Raw genomic sequence first — 8,744 nt, forward strand, 5'->3', positions numbered from 1 at the left:
AGGAATCAACATCACTGTCTTCCTCATCCATCTGACTCATTTCCATACCACCCATACCTACCCTGTTGTTCCTAGTAGACTCTCAAGATAATTGGTCTTCCTATTATAGGCATGAACTCACTGAAAAATCATTCTCCATTCTAGTATGTTGTAGAAGAACTTTGGAGTCTTCCACTGAATGTGGCTATATACTCTGTGGGTACAGATAGAAGTATAAGTTTTATCTATTATTTTTGAGCAAAGAATTCAAAGGACTCCCATATCACATTTACAATGAGGAAAGAGAATTATTCTCAAACTTACTTCACTTGAAAAATATTCTTGCAAAAAAAAATGTTGTATATATGTGTGTGCCTGTTTATTTTTTGTTGCTTCCAGAATACATTACTACAAATGTAGTGGCTTTGAAAATCAGCCATTGTTGATTTCATACTTCCATGGCTCAATTACTTCTTCTGTGGAAAGCCCTGTAGGGCTGAAATCAAGTTGGTTCTTAAGCTTTAGAGAAGATTGCTATTGCAACACCACTCAGATTCTAGGTAGAATTCAATTTTTTTGAAGTTATAGGGCTGGGTTCATCACATCATTACTGTCAGCTAGAAGGATTTGCTGATAGAAAGTGCTTGGATTACTTCTCCGCTTTCTCTGCTGTAGCACTGATGGATTGAGTCTTTTGAGCTGTAAAGCTCTGAATCTGCATTGTTCCTACCCTACCCTGACAAAGTTCACTGCTTTTAAGGACTCATGTGGTTACAATAGACCATTCCTGTATCCAAGGTGTTCTCTTGTTAAGATTTCAAAGTCCCTTTGCCTAGTAACCTAACATATTCAAAGGCTGCAGGAATCAGAGTATTGACATCTTTGGGGTCCCCTTTTGTCTGTGACAGAGTATAAAAAAATCAGAGAAATACATCCAAGGTAAGATGATTGGGGTTTATTTTGTCAATATTGAACCTCAATTTTTACCTTACCATTTTAGAACATGCGAAGAGCTTTCACATTTTTGAATACTTCGTTCATTATTATAGCTAGTAATTGGCTACAACTGCTTCTTGAGCCACCTTCTTTATATAAGCTTATCCTGAGCCATCTTCACACAGAATCTACTGATAGTTACAGACCTTTGGGTAAGTGAACCAGGCTATATAGTCTACAGCAGTTTCGGTTGTAGCTAGTAGATTATAAAAGTGAAAGTTCAACCCATCGTAAGCTCTTGCTATTTTCATTGTAACTTTATCCTAAAGATAGCTTCAACCAAGGTTGCCAATTTGTTAGTTCTCAAAACAAAATGCCAGCTTGATCTATCTGAAATTCAAAAGTATGTCTGCCTTCTGATGCCCAGTCCCCAATTAGGTAATACATGCTTTCTGTTTGCTATAGTATAATTTATAAGGCCACAAGACAAAAGTACTCCTAGTGTTCATCAGTGTCCATACAGTGGAGTACTATTCAGCTGTTAAAAGGATTGAAAAACTGAAACTTGCTACAGCTTATATGGAGCTTAAAAGCATACTGAGTAGGACGAGCACAAAGGCATAATAGGCTGAGCCTCCACCTTCAGCACCAACATCCAGTACTGGTGCTGACTTGAGTCTTGTGGCCATCATAACCATTTGGGGAGTAAACCAGCAGATGGAAGACTTCTGTCTCTGTTTCTCCTTCTCTTGGTAACTCTGCCTTTCAAATGAAAATAAAGTCTTTACCAAAAAGTGAGAAAGGGCCCGGCACAGCAGCACACGGGCTGAAGTCCTCCCCTTGCATATGCTGGGATCCCATATGGGTGCCTGTTCCTGTCTGGCTGCTCCACTTCCCCTCTATCTCCCTGCTTGTGGCTTGAAAAAACAGTAGAGGATAGCCCAAAGCCTTGTGACCCTAAACCTGTGCGGGAGACCCAGAAGAGGCTCCCAGCTCCTGGCTTTAGATCAGCTCAGTTCTGGCTGTTGCAGCCACTTGGGGAGTGAGCCAGCGGATTAAAGATATTTTTTCTCCTCTCTGTAAATCTGACTTTCCAATAAAAATAAAATAAATCTTTTAAAAGGTGAGTAAAAAGCCAGTCAAAATAATACCACATATATTTCATTCGTATGAAGTATGTAAAACAGAAAAGTTATAGCAGCAGAAAGTAAAGTGATTGTTTATGGGGTATAAGGGTATACCAAAGTGTATAGAGGGTCTTTCTTGAAATTACAATAGTGTTCTCATACTGAGCATAATGTTTGCTTGTTCATCTGAATATATTAAAACCATAGAATTGTACACTTTAACTGGGAGAATTATATGGTATGTAAACCATGTTAATAAAAATAGAGAAGCATGTTTTCAAATATTGATACGCTAGAAAAAAAATGAGAAAATTTTACATCAAATTATATAAAACAAAGATTTTAAATGTGGAAGAGTGAGGAGGAAGTGACAAATAATGAAGGCAAAGATTCGACATATGAATAGTAGTAGTCTTTGAAGAAGAAAATTAAAGCAAGAGGAAAGTGTAAGTATTAAACATATATTGAAGGCCCGCTGGCGTGGCCTAGCAGCTAAAAGTCCTCTCTTTGAAAGCACTGGGATCCCATTTGGGCGCCGGTTCTAATCCCGGCAGCTACACTTCCCATCCAGCTCCCTGCTTGTAGCCTGGGAAAGCAGTTGAGGACGGCCCAAAGCCTTGGGACCCTGCACCCGTGTGGGAGACCCGGAAGAAGTTCCTGGCTTCGGATTGGCATAGTAACAGCCGTTGCGCTCGTTTGGGGAGTGAATCATCAGAAGGAAGATCTTCCTCTCTGTCTCTCCTCCTCTCTGTGTATCTGACTTTCCAATAAATAAAAAAAAAGATACTCTTGAAACAAAAAGTTAAAGTTGGGCTGAGAATGTTTACTCCAAAATCCCGATACTGAAAATATTTTTAAAAACATTTTAAAAGCCTGTAACTTAATATAAAGCAAAAGAAAATCAGGTCATCTTTTTCAATAGCATTACCTTGTAGCATAAAAGCATTGTACTACTAATAAGGATACTCGAGGAATAAATAAAAGATTTTATATGTAACAAAATTTGTTTGACTATAAAGTCATGAACTATTACTGAATGTAAAAAATGAGATATTTTCAAACACTACTACTAAGGAATCTTCAAAAAGAATAAACCTTCATTTAAAAAAAAAGGATTTATTTTTATTGGAAAGTCAGATTTACAAGAGGAGACAAAGAGAACTTCCATCTGCTGGTTCACTCCCCAAAATGACTATAACAGCCAGAGCTGAGTTAAGCCAAGTTGAAGCCAGGAGCCAGCATCTTTCTCTGGGTCTCCCACATAGATGAAGGGTCCCAAGGCTTTGGTCCCTCCTCCACTGCTTTCCCAGGCCACAAGCAGGGAGCTAGGTGGGAAGTGGAGCAACCAGAATACAAAACAGCTGGGATGCTGGCACTTGGATGATTAGCCAATTGTGCCAATATACCAGCCCCCTAAAGAATAAACTTTAGTTGAACAGAAGGACTGGTGGAACAAGATTCATTTAGATGAATAAAAGGACTAGAGATGACCAATAAACTTAGCAAAATAAAGCTGAAGGTTAGAAAAAAGTACAGATATGATGCAGCCACCAAAAATGGAAAGAGGATGGGGAGGACATATGCAAAAGCTTTTCAACCATTTTAGTAGTATTGCCAGAGGTTTGCTTTGTTATTGTGGAGATGTAAAATCAATGCATAATTAATAAATGTCATCTGATCTTCAGTGTCTCATTTTAATATTTTTGGGTTCAAGTGTATTAAAATTATAAGCTTGGAAGAGTCCTTGCTAGGAACTGGGAAGAGTAAAGGAAGGAGGAATGAAGATTTGAAAATGGGTAGTAAAATACAGATAAAAGAAACAAGTTCTGATGTTCCACATAGTGAGGTAACATAGTTCATGACAGTGTATTAGAAACTATATAAAGAACTGGAACAGAAGCTGGTAGGCTCTGAACACAAAGTAAAGATAAAAAATGGAAAAACTGACAAAATATGCTCTTTATGTGTGTTGAACTATTGCACTATTCCAAATTATATGTCAGTCAAAAAAAAAATTTAAATAGCTGTCATCATGGCACTGCTGATTAAGCCACCATCACACGTAGTGCCAGTATCCCATCCAACTGCTTTTGAGAGCACCTGGGAAAGCAGTAGGAGGTGATCCAAGCAATTGAATCCCATTCTCCCATCTGGAAGACCCAGATGGAATTTGTGGCTTCAGCCTGCCTGGCCATTGTTTTGGACAGTGAATCAATGAATGGAAGATATCTCTGTTTCTCCCCCTTGTCTGCTACAGAGGAAGGAAAGAGGGCAGGGAAGGAATCATAAAGGGAGGAGAGTAGTAGGAAAAAAATTAAAACTAGCTCTGTTGATCAAACTACTTGATTTTATAAAAATCTTCACTAAAATAATTAACTGTCTATAAAAAGCAACCAATGGTCCACACTGCTACCTCCGTTCTGATTCAAACCTGAAGAAGAGAACTTGGCAATTACTGCTCTTTATGAAACTCTTTTTCTCTTAGCCACTGGTATTCATTTCATACTTGAAGATTGTTACTTCCAAGAAATGGTTGTGTATGAACTAAGAGGAGGTTGATCAGGGACAAAGTGTCTGCTAGGTGATGTGGTGATCCCAGAAAGCAAAGTTCTCTGAGGGGAGCAGGAAGGGCCGACAACCAGTGCATGTAAGGGCTTAACAACGTGCATGCTGCATGTTGTTAGAAAACCTGCTTGATAGAAAATCTGATATAATCTAAGCTAAAGAATCGATAGTGAACATTGTGATTTGAGAAGTGTGTGCACATGAACCATCTAGGTATACGTCTCTGAAGGAAATAGAGCAAGTCTTCAGCAATGAAAGAATTGGGGTGAAGGCAAGTCGTAAACAAGTTTCTGTTGACAAGCAACAGATCCGAGTTTTTGCCGCCTCATCTCATCTGGAACAAACCCAGTGCAGGGGTGGGCATTTACCTCAGTGATTAACACAACTTGGAACACCAACATCTCATATTGGAGTAGCAATTTGAACCCCATTTCCTCCACTTCTGATCAGCTTCCTGCTAATACACACAATGCAAGACAGGAGGCAGTGGCTACTGCTACCCACATGGTAGACTGAAGGAATTACTGGCTGCTGGTTTCAACTATCCCAGCCTTGGTCTTGCTGATGTTTGAGGAATGAACTTGTTGATGGAAGATTCTCTCTTTCAAGAAAATGAAAATAAAATGTTCAATCAACCAGTGTAGAATGTATTCTAGCATAACACAGAGGTGTGGGGAAAATAGAAATGTCCCAAAGATTCACAAGGAAGAGCTAAGCTGCGACAATGATTTATCATGGGAACCAGAAACAGATTATCAAAAAGGCTTGGTACTCTCAGTGGCGTGCAGAAGGCCTGGCCTCCTTGAAATAAAAGCAAGAAGGGCAAATAGATAAGACAGGCTGACCAACCTGAGAGGAAAAGGCCTGAAAATTTTCTGCATTATCAAATATTAGATATCATAAAAGCAAGAATATTTACGAGGCAGACTATGAATGATAGTTATAAACTTGGGTAGATTTATTTATAAGGAAGGAAATAAGCAATTCTCAGAAAGGCACAGAAACTTAAGAAACCAGCAGTCTTAAGAAAAATTACTTGTGAAAAAATACCAGATAATCAAATAATTCAAAGCTAGAAATTTAAGGCTACAAAAGCCATAGTATGAAAATATTTTTTTAAAGATTCATTTATTTTTATGGGAAAGTGAGATTTTACAAAGAGAGAAAAATCTCCCATCTCTCCCATCTGCTGGTTTACTCCCCAGGTGGCTGCAGCGGCAGGAACTGAGCCAGTCTGAAGCCAGGAGCTTCTTCCAGATCTCCCACACAGGTGCAGCATCCCAAGGATTTGGGCCATCCTCCACTGCTTTCCCAGGCCACAAACAAGGAACTGGATGGGAACTGGGGCAGCTGGGACATAAACTGGCACCCATATGGGATCCCGGTGCATGCAAGGTGAAAATTTAGCTGCTAGGCCATTGCAACAGAACCAATGAAAATACTTTTAATAATTAAGTCAAGAAATATCTGAGTCAGTCGTTTTGTGCATATCAGATCCAACATGAAAATTGGTCTTGGTCAATACTATTAGATTAGGAAAACTTGGTAAATCAATGCAAATGTAAACAATTTTTTTGTTTTGCAATAAAATTATTACTATTCTCAAAGTCATTGTCAAGAATCCTTGCAAGAGTGCAGTGAGTCAAGCATTTGGTGGACTTAGTGTATTGCTGTTTTTAGGGAAGTCACCTGGCCACATGTTCTCAGACTTAAATCTCACTTCTTGGCTGTTTACAGATTTTATTTGAAGTATGAATACAAACACTGGAAGAAAAGACCTAAAGCTCTTCACTATTGCTACCTTATAATACTAACATTTGGATTACATAAAATACTAAATTTGTAACCTATGTTTTACAGGAGTTAGGGAATAATTAAGCAGGGTTGGTATGTTTGTTTACTGAATATTTTGCATACATTAAAATTATAATAATGAACAATTAACATATTTTTGCTATGATAGTGAAACAAGCAAACTAAATTATACTTACAGTAATCATGTAGAACATCTGTATAATTAAATGATGGAAATGTATAAAAAATAATATATGGGAATTTTTCTGAAATTTTAATGAAAACGGTTGTTACTTTAAATGAATTGCTTTAAATTTCTGAAAAGATTATGCATATAATCTTTTATGAATGCCAAGTGCTCATACATTTTAGGTTTTTTGGTCAAAGTTGGCGTGTGTGTGTGTGTGTGTATTAACAAGAGATATTACCTCAACCTCATCTCTTGCCCTGGAGGTCAGTACTATTTATTTAGTATTATTTGAATAGGAATAATCCAATTTTTAAGAGAATTAAATAATCTTAGGAAATAATTTAGAATTTTTCCTGTGTAAAAAAAAAAAAGCAAAAAAATGCTGTGTAGAACAAGAGGAAGAGAGATCTTTAGTTCATGAAATAAGCTCAGTTGTGTATTTTTTGCTCCAACCTAATGATCGTATTTACTCTCCAAAGTTACAATACTTGACAGAAAGATCCATGGATTCCGAGGTCAGGACAGACTCATTCAGGCTCCTAATTCTTTAGGTAGGTAAGCTCTTTTAAATTACTTTGTTTGTCAAAATGAAAACCAGTATCGAGCTTCTCAGCACATTTGTTTTGTCTTCCTCGCAGTAAGTAATAGAAGAGCCAATACTCAGCAGCATACAGAAGGTAAATAACACGTCCCTGCTTTCCAATCAGATTGTTGGTTTTGAATTAATGAACAATGGATCTCAAATAGCTACACTTTTCATCAGTTTTTAGCATAGAAATGTACGATCCAAAGGGCTGGGCTGCTCAAGATTCATGTTCACATTTTGATTAGGTTATAATTTACAGAAGTTGACTTGTCCTTTCTTCCAGATGGTTTAACCACACAGCAGAGGTATTGTCATTTGGGTAGGCTGGCAAGAGCAAAGGGTATGGGGTCAAAATTATCAGAGACCTGCATGTTAGTTAAATCAGTGCACTTAGAGGAAGCTGCGCTAAAAATAAGCATCCCTCCTTCTCAAAGGGCAGGTAACATTTTGTTGCCCTTTTCTTCTAATCATATTACAATCAATGTTGCTTCAGAGACCTGCACTTATTCATTTAATAATTCAGGGTTATACTAAGCTAAAAGATGAATTCAGTTATAAGCTGGTACTGAAATTTTTCAGTTGCATATGTGGGAACATTTGCAGAAAGTTATTCATGTAAGAATTTATTCAGAGAGATTTGAATCTGGTTTGCTTTGCTCTGCACTGTTTTGAATTTATATCAGTATTTTGGCATATATCAATAGTTAAGTCCCTTTTTGTTGCTTAGTAGGATCTCATTGTATCAGTATGTATTTTTCCATTCACCTGCCAATGGACATTGGAGTTACTTTGATTAAAGATGCTAATAACATACATGTCCAAGTGATTGTGATGACATATATTTTCATTTAGTTGGCTAAATGACTAGAGAAAGGATTTTTGTATCGTAAGTATAACTTTTTTCGAATTTGTTGAATCATTTTACATACTCAGTAATGTAATTGCAGTAATGAGACTTACATTTATTCCACCTCCTCACAAAGCTCGAATTCATTAATCTTTTTAAAATATTAGTGTATACTGCTGTTACACTGTGGTCTTTAATGTATGACTCCCCTGATTGTAGGCCTCTGTTGACATTTCACGCATGCTTATTGGCCATCAGTGTTTTGTTTTTGCAAGGATATTTGGTTAGATCCTTTGCTCGTTGTTTAATTGGGTTGTCTTACTGAGGTTAGTATCGTTATTGAATTAGAAGTGTTCTTTCTATATCCTGAATGTCTGTTCTCATGTTTTGTATTTGTGACAACAAATCATACATGCACTTATCTCTGTTTATTCTTATGAGAAACAGATATAAGCCAATTCAATTTTTTGACCAAAATGAAAATGTAAAGTAAACAACAATCCAGGCAACAACTGTGGAGCTAACATGTGGGTGGATGAAACAAAGAAGAGACATCTGTGGGCTAAGCAGGGAGGACAGTTGGGATTGGCTGTGCCTGCAAGATGGGCAGTAATGACAAACAGGGCCACCAGAAGACTCCTTCAATTTTGTTTCAGTGAAACACACATTAAATAATGAAGGTCACAACTCTGTGGCCATGAAGCAAATAACCAGAAGCTT

Source organism: Ochotona curzoniae, unplaced genomic scaffold (genome assembly GCF_017591425.1).
Source record: "Ochotona curzoniae isolate NIBS_2020 unplaced genomic scaffold, NIBS_Ocur_1.0 contig_3819, whole genome shotgun sequence".
Classification (NCBI taxonomy): Eukaryota; Metazoa; Chordata; class Mammalia; order Lagomorpha; family Ochotonidae; genus Ochotona; species Ochotona curzoniae.